General features: G+C 41.0%; 1 protein-coding gene across 17 annotated transcripts in view; it reads left to right on the plus strand.

The window, feature by feature from the left end:
• Positions 1 to 1895: 1895 nt before the first annotated feature.
• The window catches only part of RESF1 (retroelement silencing factor 1), a 38713-nt gene continuing 27567 nt past the window's right edge, over positions 1896 to 13041 (plus strand). For 2 of the 17 annotated variants that reach the window (XM_032432791.1, XM_032432798.1), the window contains exons 1-4: positions 1896 to 2042; positions 3326 to 3420; positions 5229 to 5423; positions 9816 to 9887. The gene's annotated coding sequence lies outside the window, so the exon portion shown is untranslated. Of the gene's footprint in view, positions 2043 to 3325; positions 3421 to 4699; positions 5424 to 9609; positions 12288 to 13041 lie in introns of those variants that run through there. The other 15 variants (XM_032432793.1, XM_032432796.1, XM_032432795.1 and 12 more) reach the window with 13 other exon arrangements.

Below are 13041 nucleotides of genomic sequence, written 5' to 3' on the forward strand. Positions count from 1 at the left end.
ACTTTGGCACACTGTGTTGTAAGTACCTGAAAGAGAAGGCAATGTAGGGGTGCCTGGGTGGCTCAGTCAGTTAAGCATCTGCCTTCGGCTCAGGTCATGATCTCAGGGTCTGCTTCTCCCTCTACCCCTCCTCCCTGCTCGTGATCTCTCTCTCTCTCATGCTCGCTCTCTCAAATAAATAAATAAAATCTTAAAAAAAAAAAAACTTTTAAAGAGAAGGCAATGTAAGGTCTAGCCCTGGATTAAACATACTTTCAAGTGCTAGAGATTCTGTCTTCCCTTTGCAAGTCTCCTTGCTGGGGATCCTTCAGGGCTGCTATACTGATGAATGCCAGTTGTACTTTAGGATTTGTGGAAAGACCAAACACTTTTGGGAAGTCAGACAAGCTTTACTTATCTAAAGGAGAAAGTCAGCCTAAACACAGACAAGGATACCTGGCAGAGAGATCAGCAACTTCATCCCAAATACAGTTGTAGCTTCCTGGGCATTAAATCTTGCTGGGCATTAAGCCTTCCTTAGGTGGTATAGGAGTGGGGTCTGCGTCAGAATTTCTGGCAATAAAACTACCTCTCCCTTGGGTTGATTTCTCATAGCTGATGTGTGTGGCGTAGGTTCTGGAAAACCCCTTTTCTGAGCCAAGTGCACTTGCACTCCATGTTCCAGGAGAGGGTCTAAGTTATGTATTAGTTTATGTAATGATCTCAATAATCCTATAAAGTAAGTATAGGTATCCCCTGCTTTTCACTCTTTGAAAGGTCTCCTTATGCCACTTGGCTTTTATGAAAGACCTACATTAGTACCTGTTTTCACTAACCCAAAGAAATCTGAAGAGGATTTTTGCTTTCATGAAAAAAAAAGGTGTAAGTGAGAATAGCATTTAGCATTGATTTTACTGCATGTACCCTGAGCAGCCAGAGTGGCACCGGCAAGCTCCTTCCTTGGGAACTACACTGGGTATCTTAGCATTGAGCTGCTGTAGCTTTTAACTATGTCTCTGAGCATCTGTGCTTTATCCCAATTTATTTTGTGCATCTGTTAGCAAGATGTGTCCTAAGGAAAGCCTAAAAGGAGTTGTTTTTTGGGTCTGGGAATGCTCAAAAATGTTTCCATATAAATTAATGGTAATCGCTTCTTCACTTTACACCATTTTGGCTTAGGAAAGTTTTCACAGGAATTCTCTACGTTTGGATAGCAGGAGAAACCTGCATTCCTGTTAATTCTTTTAGAGGCAGGAAAACTGAGCAGAGACAGGTTAAGTGATTTTCCCAAAGTTGTATGTCTAGTGAATGGCAGAGCCAAGATCCAAACCTCAAGGGCAAAGGAATACCCTGCCCTCCCTACAGCAAGAACTAACCACCTCTGCCCTTTCTTATTCTTAACCACTCAGTCATATTCCCTTATTTACTTTTTCCTCTACAAGCCCTCATATAAAAAAGGTCTATTTTCTTTGAGAAGTTTCCCATGCATTAATGGATGTTCTCCCTATTCCAATGGCCTGAAAAAAAATTATCTCCTTCGCTTCACTTGTTGCGCTTTCTTTCACATGTTTTATAGAAAGTTTGCGGACCCCATTCTCTGTATCATTGATTCTGAGACCAGCAGCAACAGCCTATCCTGGGAACTTGTTAGAAATCCACCCTTTCAGCCCTACTTTAGCCCACTGAATTGGCAATTTTGCAGGTGGTGCTCTTTAATCCTTTTGTAACAAGCTCTCTGGACGATTCTGATGCAAGTGAAAGGCAGAGAATCACAGATAGAGACGGTTTCTCCATCAGACACGTGAATGTGCCTCTGCAAATCTCGCCGCCAGGGACTGGAAGGCCGGGCTGGCCACAACCTTATTTACACGGGTGGCACTAGGACCCGGGCGGCGCGGGCCTCACTCCTAACGCCCACGGCCGGGGCGGGGCCAAGCTGTGCGGGGAGCCGGGGCCTCGCTGCTCGACCCGCCCCTGAAGGCGGACCGAGCTGACTTAAACTCTGGGGCCCGGGAGGCCAGACTGTCCTCCCCGCTTGCCCGCGCTGGGCTGTGCGCCCGTCGGTAAGTGTGGCGCCGGGCGACCCTTCGCTCGCCCTCTCGGGTCCCCGGCGGGGCGCTGGGCGCCAGAAGGCCAGGCGCCCGCGGGCTGGGGCCCGGCGCGCAGCGGCAGGCGCTTTTGTTCTGAGTCGAGGACGGAGTCGCGGGGTCGCGAGCGCTCAGGCGGCTCCGGGCCTCGGCCCGGGAGCAGCTCGACCGGCCGCTCGGTTCGTGGCCCTGCGGGCCGCGCGGGGCTGACCGTGGCTAGCCGCGGACGCCGAGCCCGAGCCGGAGGGCGGCGCCTCGCTGGGTGTTTTCTTTAAATTGCCTTACTCCTTGCGGTGGAGGTCGCGGGTGGAGAGAGCGAGTACGCATTTTGTTCAACTACAAGGCGGTTGTTTAGGCGGTGGGTGTGAGAAAAGCTTATGTTTTGAATTATTTCCTGTCGTCAGCGTGAAAAAAAAATCTTTGTTTTGCATTTACTGTTTCTCGAGCGTTCCTTTCCTCCCCACCTCCATTATGCTGACCCTCCCGAAACAGGATTGCTCGGCTTGTATCTCCAAGTGGCCCGCGAACGCCTCTGTTCCGCAGATGCTTTCTGTTCCTCAGCAGTAGTTACCTCGAGGCATTTTTAAATGCACAAATGCATATCGATTTTAGGTGTTCTCGAGGGATGCGAATGCCCTAAGCAAGTGTCCTTAGGGTCTTGAGTTCAGCAACAACCTTAAGGGGAATCGTTTCAGTCAAAACAATTTATTTGTAATACTTTAAAGAGCCTACTTTTTTTAAAATATAGAGAACAGCCGGTGTTGTGATTCAACTTGGGGTGCATTTGAATAGGCGGGTCGCAAAGCTTGTTTGGGGATTTTTCTGTTTAAGGTTGGCTGTAAACCGTATGTTTTATTCAGTGTTAACATGCACGAATAAGGTTTTAGTTACTTTTTTCCCCTCCGGTACAGTCGGATTCTCTTACTATTCCAGGCAGGAAAATTGCAAAGATAAAGTATTTTTGTCTTAGAATGGCAGGACAGTAGTGAACCTGGAGGACTGAACATGAATTCTAACTTAAACAGTGAATGGTATTTTAGGCCACACCTAGTTTCTATTTCTGTCACTTTCCACACCTAATAAGAATTTTGTAAACTTTGTATGTATTTGGTGCAACCTTAAAGGAGCACAGTTTTGCACAGCAGTGTCCTATCAAGTAAACAGATCAGCATGTGCTTTTATTGTAACTTTAAATTTCATATAAATAAAAATAAACTTTATATTATTATTAATTACAAAATGTTTCTTGCTCTTCCTAGGACCAAAGAAGTAAACACTGTGTGAAGGGGGAACACATGTTCGGAGGGGAAATGGGAACATAAACCATAATAAAAGAGTAAGATTGTACTTATAAGTAAGTATGTTACCTTCAAGTAACCTACTTTAATTTATCTGTTAGGGAATAAAATTATTATTAAATGAATCAGCATTGGTTAAACATTAAATGGTAGGACACAATGGATTTGATGACAAAGCTTGAGGAGAAATAGTATGGTTGACAAAGCGTAGAGAATTCAGTTGTTAATCTTAGAAAGATAAGGGAGAGTAGATTATGGTGAGGTGACTGGTTCAGGTTACTCAGGCAGAGGTCTACTTAAGATTGCTCTGTTTCTTGATTTTTTAAATTTGTTTTTATTATTTCTGGCTAGGGGTTGGGGTAAGGCAGCGCAGAGCACAAGCCTAGAACCATTCTGTGAGATACGAACCTGGAAAGCTGAAGTGATCTTCCATTCTGTAAACACTTAAGTTGTGTCAGGAAATACTCTGTAGTGATTAAGACCATGGCCTTGCAGTCGATTGCTGAGCTTCAAATCTTGGCTCTACCATTTATTAACTATACAGCCTTGGGAAAATTATTTAACCTTTTGCCTCAGTTTTCTCATCTGTAAAATGGGGATGACAGAGCACCTACCTCATAGCATTGTTGGGATAAATTACATGATTTTTATTCATATAACACACTTGGAACAGCTGTCAGCTGTAAGTGGTAAGTGGTCAATAAATTTTAGCTGTTGTCCTGTTAGAGGAAAGGTATTTTATGGCCTAAGACAACATTATGTCTAATAGGAAATTCAGTTTGCTCATTTAAGCTCTAAGTTTATCAACTCCAAGTCAGTTTACCAGCTTTGTGTTGATTAAACCCTTCACTGTAGACTCTTCTGTAGGTTTAGTTTTTGTAGGGAAATACCAGACACAGCTCTAGTTTTTACCTGCAGACTTAATTTGAAATCAGGAATGCCTCCGTTAAATTCTTTATCTAGGGCAGATTTGCCCCAAAGCCTTGTTTTTCCACATTATTGTGTGATGTACAGGAATCTCTTCCTGTTTAGATTATCGATGTCTTGCACAAATAGGAGTGCAAATGTCAAGGGAATTGATCTTGCTTTTAAAAAGGTATTTATAGGAGCGCCTGGGTGGCTCAGTCAGTTAAGCATCTGACTTCCACTAAGGTCAAGGTCTCAGGGCCCTGGGATTGAGCCCCATGTCCATCTCTGCATCCAGGGCTTGCGTCCATCTCTGCTCTGTCCAGCTCTGCCCCATGCCTTCCTCTGCCCTCCCCCCTCTGATGCACGCACCCCTGCTCACTCTCTCAAATAAATAATAAATCTTAAAAAAATAAATAAAAAGGTATTTATAAAGGTGAATTTCCAGATTTTTTGTGTGTGTAACGAGGCCTTCTCCACCCTTCTGCTCCATCCCCCCTATGTAAGGCATACTCTGAAACAGATGTGGAAAACATTCAGTTTGAGATAAAGAGACAACAGTTTACCAACTCTGTCTCCAGAAATGCAAGTTAAAATTTACTTTGTAATAAGCCTTGTAAAGAAAGAAGTAATCTTGTGGACTTTGAGGAATTCTAAATGCTTTGTTGGGAGGCAGCGTTGTAGTGTGTATATTCTTGAGATCTTAAGTGTGCTTGTAAATTGAAGGGCAATGTTGGAGGCTGGCCTGTTGAGGTAAATGTCTCAAGTGAGACATTTGCTGATAGTTGTAATGACTGCAAAGATTTAATGACAATCACTAAGATTCTCTTGAGATGTATTAAATTTCAAGACTTCATTTGTAAGTAAAATCTTTATGGTTAAGGTTGCAAAGTGTTACAGGAAATATTGTCCACCTTAGGTTTAAAGAAACAAATCATAAGCAAATTATTTTTTTAAGCCCCAAAAGGTAATTTATTGGATCACATCATTTAGAAGTTCAAGTAGCTCCATCTTCGGCTGGATCTAAAATCTGAATCTAAGGAAAGAAGATTTTAAAGACTTTTGAGACACTCCATTTTGAGCTCTGCTGTTTTCAGCATTGACTTCATTCTCAGACACACCTCCCTTCATTGAGTGGCTGCAGCATCTCCAGGTATATATCCAAACAGCTTCAACTTGGACATGCCTTGTGTATGATTGCTTTACCAAAAGTCTGTAATTAATTTCATTGGCTTTCATTGGGTCATATGCCCGTCTGTGCTAATAACAGAGAAATGCTGCGTTTGGTTTTTTAAACTACAGTTCAGAGATATAATTCATATACCATATTCATTAATTCAGTTTGTCCATTTACAGAGTACAGCGATTTTCAGTATATTCACATGGTTTGCAACCATCACTGCAATCAATTTTAGAACAGTTTCTTGACCTCCCCCCTCCCCCAAAACAATCTCCATGCTCATTAATGGTGTTGACCCAGATGATGATGAGGCTGTAAAGCAACCAAAAGGGTTTCTTTGGCGTCTTCGGGACTGCAATCTGGGACACACAGAGTTGACTGAAATCCAAAGTGTGCTCCAACGAATGGGGAGTGCAGGCTTATATAGGCAGAAACCACAAGGTTACATAACTTGTTTTGGAAGAATAATGATTGATGCTAGCAGAGTTTAAACTAAACTGTAATACACGATTAACTGTCTGGCTAATAGGCATTAACATTCTCTCTATTCCAGTCCAAAGTAGAAGTATGTGTTCCAGGAGGTGGTCTAGTTGCAGTTGACAAAAGTCAAAAGTTCATGGTGTTCCAAAAATTGAAACAAGACAAGCACAGGCCCTATTTCCTCAATATCCTTCTGACTGTATTTAGAGTGACTCTTGGTAATGCTTACCCTATTTTGGAATCTTGTTTCACAGATCACTCCCCACTCACCCCCAATCCAAGCATTCCCAGGCAACTATTAATCTTGTTTCTATTTCTAGGTTTGTGAGTTCTGCACATTTCTTATAGATGAATTAATAATACGTGATCTTTTGTGACTTTTCTCTCGCCTCACGTGTTTTCTTCAAGGTTTATCCATGTTGAAGCATGTATGTACTACACTGCTTTTTATTGCCAAGTAATAGTCCATTGTATGGATATGCCACATTTTGTTTATCCTTTCATCAGCTAACAGACACTTGGCTATTGTAAATAATACTGCTGTGAGCATTCACGTACAAGTGTTTGTGTAGACATACATTTTTAATTCTCTTGGGTATATACCTAGGAGCAGAATTGCTCCATCATATGATAACTATATTTGATCTTTTGAGAAACTCCCAGAATGCTCTTCAAAGTAGTTGAACCATTTATATTCTCAACAGCAATGCCTAAGAATTCCAGTATGTCCACATCCATGGCAAACACTTGTCTTTTTGTGGTATGGCACTGTTTTTGATTGATGGTTTATGATGTTGAACATCCTTTTATGTGCATATTTGCTTTTTGTAGATCTTTGGAAAAATTGTCTATTCAGAATCTTTGTTGACTTTCAATTTGAGTTGTCCTTGTATTGAGTTGTAAGAGTTCTTTATTGAATTCTATTCCACTGATCATTTTCTGTCTTGTTCAGTACCACATGGTTTTGTTATTGTAGTTTTGTAGTAAGTTTTCAAGTTGGAAAGTGTGAGTCCTCCAAATTTACTCTTTTCAAAATAAATTTTAGGATCAGGTTCTCAGTTTCTGAAAAGACATCTGGGATTTTGGTAAGGATTGCACTGAATTTATAGATGAGTTTGGGGAGTATTGCCACCTTAACAGTATTAAATCCTTTAATTCACTGAATGTGGGATGTTTTTCCATTTTTTTAGGTCTTTAATTTCTTTTTTTTAATAAAAAAAAATTTTTTTTTTTAAGTAATCTCTACACTGAATGTGGGGCTTGAACTCACAACCCTGAGATTGAGTTGAATGCTCTTCGAACTGAGCCAGCCAGGTGCCCCAATGTTTTGATTGTTTTATCTTGTTATTTTTTTAGAATTATGACACCTTTTTTTTTTTTTTTTAAATAAACTCCACACCCAACATCGGGCTTGAATTCACCACTCCAAGATCAAGAATTTCATGTTCTACTGACCCAGCCAGCCAGGCACCCCTGGTCTTTAATTTCTTGTAGCAATGTTTTATAGAGTGTACATTTTTCAGTTTTGTTAAGTTTATTCCAAAGTGTTTGATTCTTTTTAATGATACTGTAATGGATTGTTTTCTAGAGTAAGTGTTGTTTAGAAATACATTTGGTTTTTGTATATTGAACTTGTACTAGGCAACCTAGCTAAACTAGTTTATTACTTATGTTAGTTTTTTAGTGGATTCCTTACAGTTTTCTATATACAAGATGATGTTCTCTGCAATTAGAGATAGTTTTACTTATTCATTTCCAATCGGATGTCTTTTTTTTTTTTAATTTTTTGCTTAACTGCCATTTTTTTTGCTTAACCCTCTAGTACATACTGAACAGAAGTAGCAAAAACACATCTCTGTTTTGTTCCTGATCTCTTAGAGTGTAAGCATTCAGTCTTTCAGTGTTAATTATGATGTAAGCTGTGGGTTTTTTGTAGATGCCTTTCATCAAATCAAAGAAATTCCCTTCTATTTCTAGTTTGACTGTTTTTATCATGAAAAGGTGTTTGATTTGAAGGTGCATTTCATTTCTACCCTATTAGATCCTTCTGCATCTACTGAGATGATCGTGTGGTTTTTGTCCTTTATTCTATTGATATGTTATATAACATTGATTTTTTTTTTAATGTTGAACCAATTTTGCATTTCAGGGCTAAGTCCCACTTGGTTGTGGCATATAATTATTTTTATATGCTGCTGTATTTGATTTGCTAGTACTTTGTGGGGATTTTTTGCATCTGTATTCATGAGATTGGTCTGTAGTTTTATCGTGATCTCTTTTCTGGTTTTGCTATTAGGGAATATTGGCCTCATAGAATTAACTTGGGAAGTATTCCCTCCTCTTTTGTGTTTTAGAAAAGTTTGTAGAATTGGTTTTTCATATTTAAATTTTTGGTATGATTCACCAGAAAGCTATCTGGGATTAACCATTTCTTTTTGGGTAATTTTCTGGTTACTAATTCAGTCTCTTTACAGGCCTATTTAGTTTCCTGTATCTTCTTGAGTCCGTTTTGGTCAGTATGTCTTTTGGGGTCTTTTGGGGTTATGCACTCAATTCCACTGTGGGGGGGGGGGACGTTCCCCCCACACCAACAACAAGCAATTCTCTGGGGATATGATGTGGGTATCCTACAATTCAACACATTTCTGACACTATATACCTGGAAGTAGCATCAGATTCTATAGGTTGAGGGCTCAGTCCCACAAGACTGTCCTTACCCCCATTTAAGATACCAATCGCAAGCCCAGGTTATCCCTTGTGCTCCTGACCAATAGGCTACAGATTTGAGGTTTCTATGACCCTCCTTGGACTCAGATACCAGATACCAGTTGCAAGTCCAGATTGTTACCTGTACTTATGTCTAACTGGCTATAGATCAGAGGTTTCCACAAACCCTTCCATGGAGTCTATTAATTTGCTAGAGAGGCTCACAGAACTCAGAATCATTTTACTTATTAGGTTACTGGTTTAATGCAAGGGACTTTAAAGGATACGAATAAATGGTCATGGAAGAAATGCATAGGGTGAGGTATGTGGGAAGGAGAGTGGAATTTCTATGCCTCCTCTGAGCATGCCACTCTCCCCAAATCTTCATGTGTTCACAAACCTAGAAGCCCTCTGAATCCTGTCTTTTGGGTTTTTATAGAGGCTTCATTACATAGTCATGACTGATTAAAAACGTTGGCCATTGATTCAACCTCCCATCTCTCCTTCCCTCTCTAGAGGTGGGGAGGGGGTGGGACTGAAAGTTCCAACCCCCTAATCACATGGCTGGTTCTCTTGGCGAACCATCTTTTGGTGCAGTCTGAAAGTCACCTAATTAACATAACAAAAGGCACCTTCATCACATCACTTCAGAAAACCTAAGGGTTTTAGGAACTCTGTGCCAGAAATGGGGACAAAAATCAAATACCTATTTCTTACTATAAATTACAATATCACAGGGGGTTTGTTCTTTTCATCCAAATTATCAAATATATTGGCATACAGTTGCTCATAGCATTCTCTCTTTATTTTCTTTTTTTTTTTTAAAGATTTTATTTATTTGACAGAGCGAGAAAGCACAAGCAGGGGGAGCAGTAGAAGGAGAGGGAGAAGCAGGCTTCCCGTTGAGCAAGGAGCCCGATGCGGGGCTCGATCCCAGGACCCTGGGATCATGACCTGAGCCGAAGGCAGACGCTTAACCACCTGAGCCACCCAGGCGCCCCATTCTCTCTTTATTTTCAATGAAGGGTTGGTAGTAATGTCTCTGTTTCCTGATTTTAGTAATTTGAGACTTTTTTCTTAGTCAGGTTAGATAAAAATTTATCAGTTTTGTTGATCTTCTCAAAGACCCAAGTTTTGGTTTTGTTCATTTTCTCTATTTTTGTATTCTCGTGGCTAAAGGTTATGGCAACAAAGGACACAATATATGACCAACTGAGAGAAAAGAGAGAAGGCACAGGCAAAGTCCATGAGGTGAGGTACATGTTTCCAGTTCTCCTTCCATGAGTATTGCATGGGTATGCCATCTCTACAGCTACAGATGGCAGGGACAGATGGTCTCCAGAAGCATTTATGTACATAAGAAATTCTTTAGGACCCCAAAGAATATTTGTTTATGTAAGTTATATCAAATCTGCTTCTGCCTTCAATTTTTTGCCTTGTGCTGTTTTAGGTGAAGTAGTTGAGGGTGTTTATTGGATGTCTCAAGTAGGTCACTGCTTCATTACAGTGCTGAAGGTTCACTGCCACAACTTCTGTTGGTTTTTACATTGTCCTTCCATGTGACAAAGTGTTGTGGCTAGGGTGGCTTAGAGCATAGTATTGATCAGTTCACAATTGGGTGATTGTCATGCCTTCTCACCTGCACAACTTGAATAGCTCCCCTATGCTAGTTGGAGAAGGAAGACAATAGACCCAGGGGATCAGAGTTGGGGGAGTAGGCAGAAACTAGTAATCTAATTTACCCCGGGCTGTTGATACCTACCACCCTCAGTCAACATACTGCTGGCCAGTGCAAGATCTTAATCGAAGGACTCTTACAAACTCTCAGCAGCTGCTGATTTTGGGAGTGAATGTCCTTGGGAGTGGTGGCCTTTAGGCCAAGGCTTGTATACCTTATCCTTTTAGTCATGATTTCCATTGGTTTCCTGATAAGGGAAAGCAGAGTTCTCTTGTATGTGTTTTCTTGACTGCAGTTACAGCTCTGGATTTAAATGGATATGTTATCCCCTGCCTGACCCTGCTAACAAGAAAGTAGATTCTGTCCTTCAGGTCTCTTCTGGTACTACAAGTCCCCTTGCATCATTAATTTCAACCTTTAGTTTTATAAAATCTGGATCTTAACTCCATGCCAACAAAATGCCTGTTAATGTTCTTGCAACCCTCTAAACTAACCTGGGACAACCAGAGTAGACAATAGAATGTGGCTTATAATGACAGAGGTAACTAACAGTGTGTAAAAGTTTTCAGATTTTTCTTCAAGGCAGTTCAGCCTACTTTTATGGCGCCTGTTTAGTTCTGTTCAGAGACTTTGTCCACCTCAAGAGGCACAGAATTGGCTCACTCCTATTATAGCAATACTTACACTCCTAATACACTTTGTACTCCAACAGCATGTTGCATCTTAGGTAGCTTGTACTTGCCTGGCAAACTACTTTTGTACTTGAGGCACTTGTCAGGGATTTCTAGATATTTTAAGACCACTACCCCTCTAATGAATCCTGTTTCCTTAATGAATCCTGTTTCCTCCTTACCTGGAACACTCTAAAATGAGTTGCTAGGCAGAACTCCAAGGAAGGGTAACTGAATTTTGCATGTGTGCTCTGGGATCTTTAATTCCACTTCAGGGTATAGTACAACTATAAAGGTAGTCCGAAATTGGTCTCTGACCTCTGCTCTAGAGACGCAAGAAAGTACCGTAAATTTTCTAGCCTGAATGAGACGCGTACCTCTCTACTTCTACTGGCCAGTTATGATGGGATATATGTGATTGCCAATACCCCATGCTGTACCTAGATTAATCAGTCAGCAAAAGTAGAGCAGTTTATTTCCCACTCCCTTGTTCTTCCAGGGAGAAAGCCACGTGGCTCTCGCTGGAGAACCTTGATGATACCTGGGACCGTACTTCGCTGGCTTGGCTCTGTGTGGGGAGCCTGGTTGTGGCTTGACCTCCACGAAAGACCTGATCATCTTGCCAGGGGTCAGGGTCAAGTCACTCTTTTCCAATGTTGCTTAAGAGAAAGTACAGTTAATTAGGGTATTTGATGGAGTGTCCTGTGCTTCTGAATAGAATTTGTAGCTGGACACATGAAAGGTGGAGGGTAGATATGTAGGAGGGCAGCTTCACCATGGTACTCTGATTACCTTTGTCTTCTCATGGGCCGAATAGGCAAAGCCTAATCTCTGTCTGACCCATACCTTGGCAGGACACCCAGCAGGTCCTCCTGGAACAAAGGTTGATAAGAACCCTTATGAGAAATGGCCACGGGGATGGTTCCCCCCCCCCACCCCCGCTGCCCTCGTGTCAGTTGAGCACAGTTTACCACCTCCCTTACCCTTGAGATACAGCAGCAGGCTCTAAAATGACTACAGTTGAGTTGGCTTCTCAGTAGCCTGTGTTCTCAACCATGTTGGTATCACCCTCTTCGGGAATAGGGACACTGATGTTGGTTTTTCTGTTTGTGTAAGTAATAAATTGCACATGAAATTACAGTCTTGTCTCCTTTGTGTCTCTGACAGTGTGGAGACCTCCCAGCTGTGATAGCGGGACTTGTTAGCCCTGCTAGCTGCGGCACTACTGCGTGGCGTCATTCATTTGTTCTGTCCGGTCAGTGTGATCATGTAGTCAAAGCATTCAGCACAGTTCCTAACATGGTAAATTCTCAAATGTTAGCTGTTATTTTAGAGTTGTATTATAAATAACACAAAACTTAGAATATTCTTGAAAGCCTAATTCAAGGATTGATAGGCTAATTTCTCCCATGACTAAGGATACAAACAGAAAGAGGTAGAATAGGTTGAGTAAATCATGATACCTTCGGCATTCCTGAATAGTGTTGGTAATTGTGGCTTTGTTGATGTTATAGAGGTAGCTGTAGCTTTTTTCTAATGCAAATTGGTTTTTCAGTGAAAAATACTGGCTTAATTTAACCATATCAGTGGACACTCCAAATAAACTTTGGTTTGTGGAACATGTTAGAAGTGGAACTTAAAAAGCCATAAGGGAGAGTTCCAATTTAAAATACCAGAATAGTTTTGTTTTTTTCAGGTGGGAGAAGAGTATTCTATATATTTCTTAGGAAGTTTCTATATTTTTGAAGTACTGAAAGGCTTGCAGATGAAATCATGTGATGTTTATGGTTGACACAGATCTGAAGGGAGGGGTCGGAACTTTTTCTCCATCTAGAAGTTTAAATAGGGACTTCTTTTTAACTTGGTGTTCAGCACTTACAGATAATGTTTATTCCTTACAGATAATGTTTATTCAAAGGAATAAACAATGCCTGCTGGACATTGTCTAGATCTGCCATCTTTTGTGTTGCTCTGAGACAGTCTTTTTTTATACCTTTCATCTTGGCTATTAATAACATTGTCTTTCACTTTAATAATGTTCCAGTTTCTTTGATAA

This window comes from Phoca vitulina, unplaced genomic scaffold (genome assembly GCF_004348235.1).
Source record: "Phoca vitulina isolate PV1807 unplaced genomic scaffold, GSC_HSeal_1.0 scaffold49, whole genome shotgun sequence".
NCBI classification, from domain to species: Eukaryota; Metazoa; Chordata; class Mammalia; order Carnivora; family Phocidae; genus Phoca; species Phoca vitulina.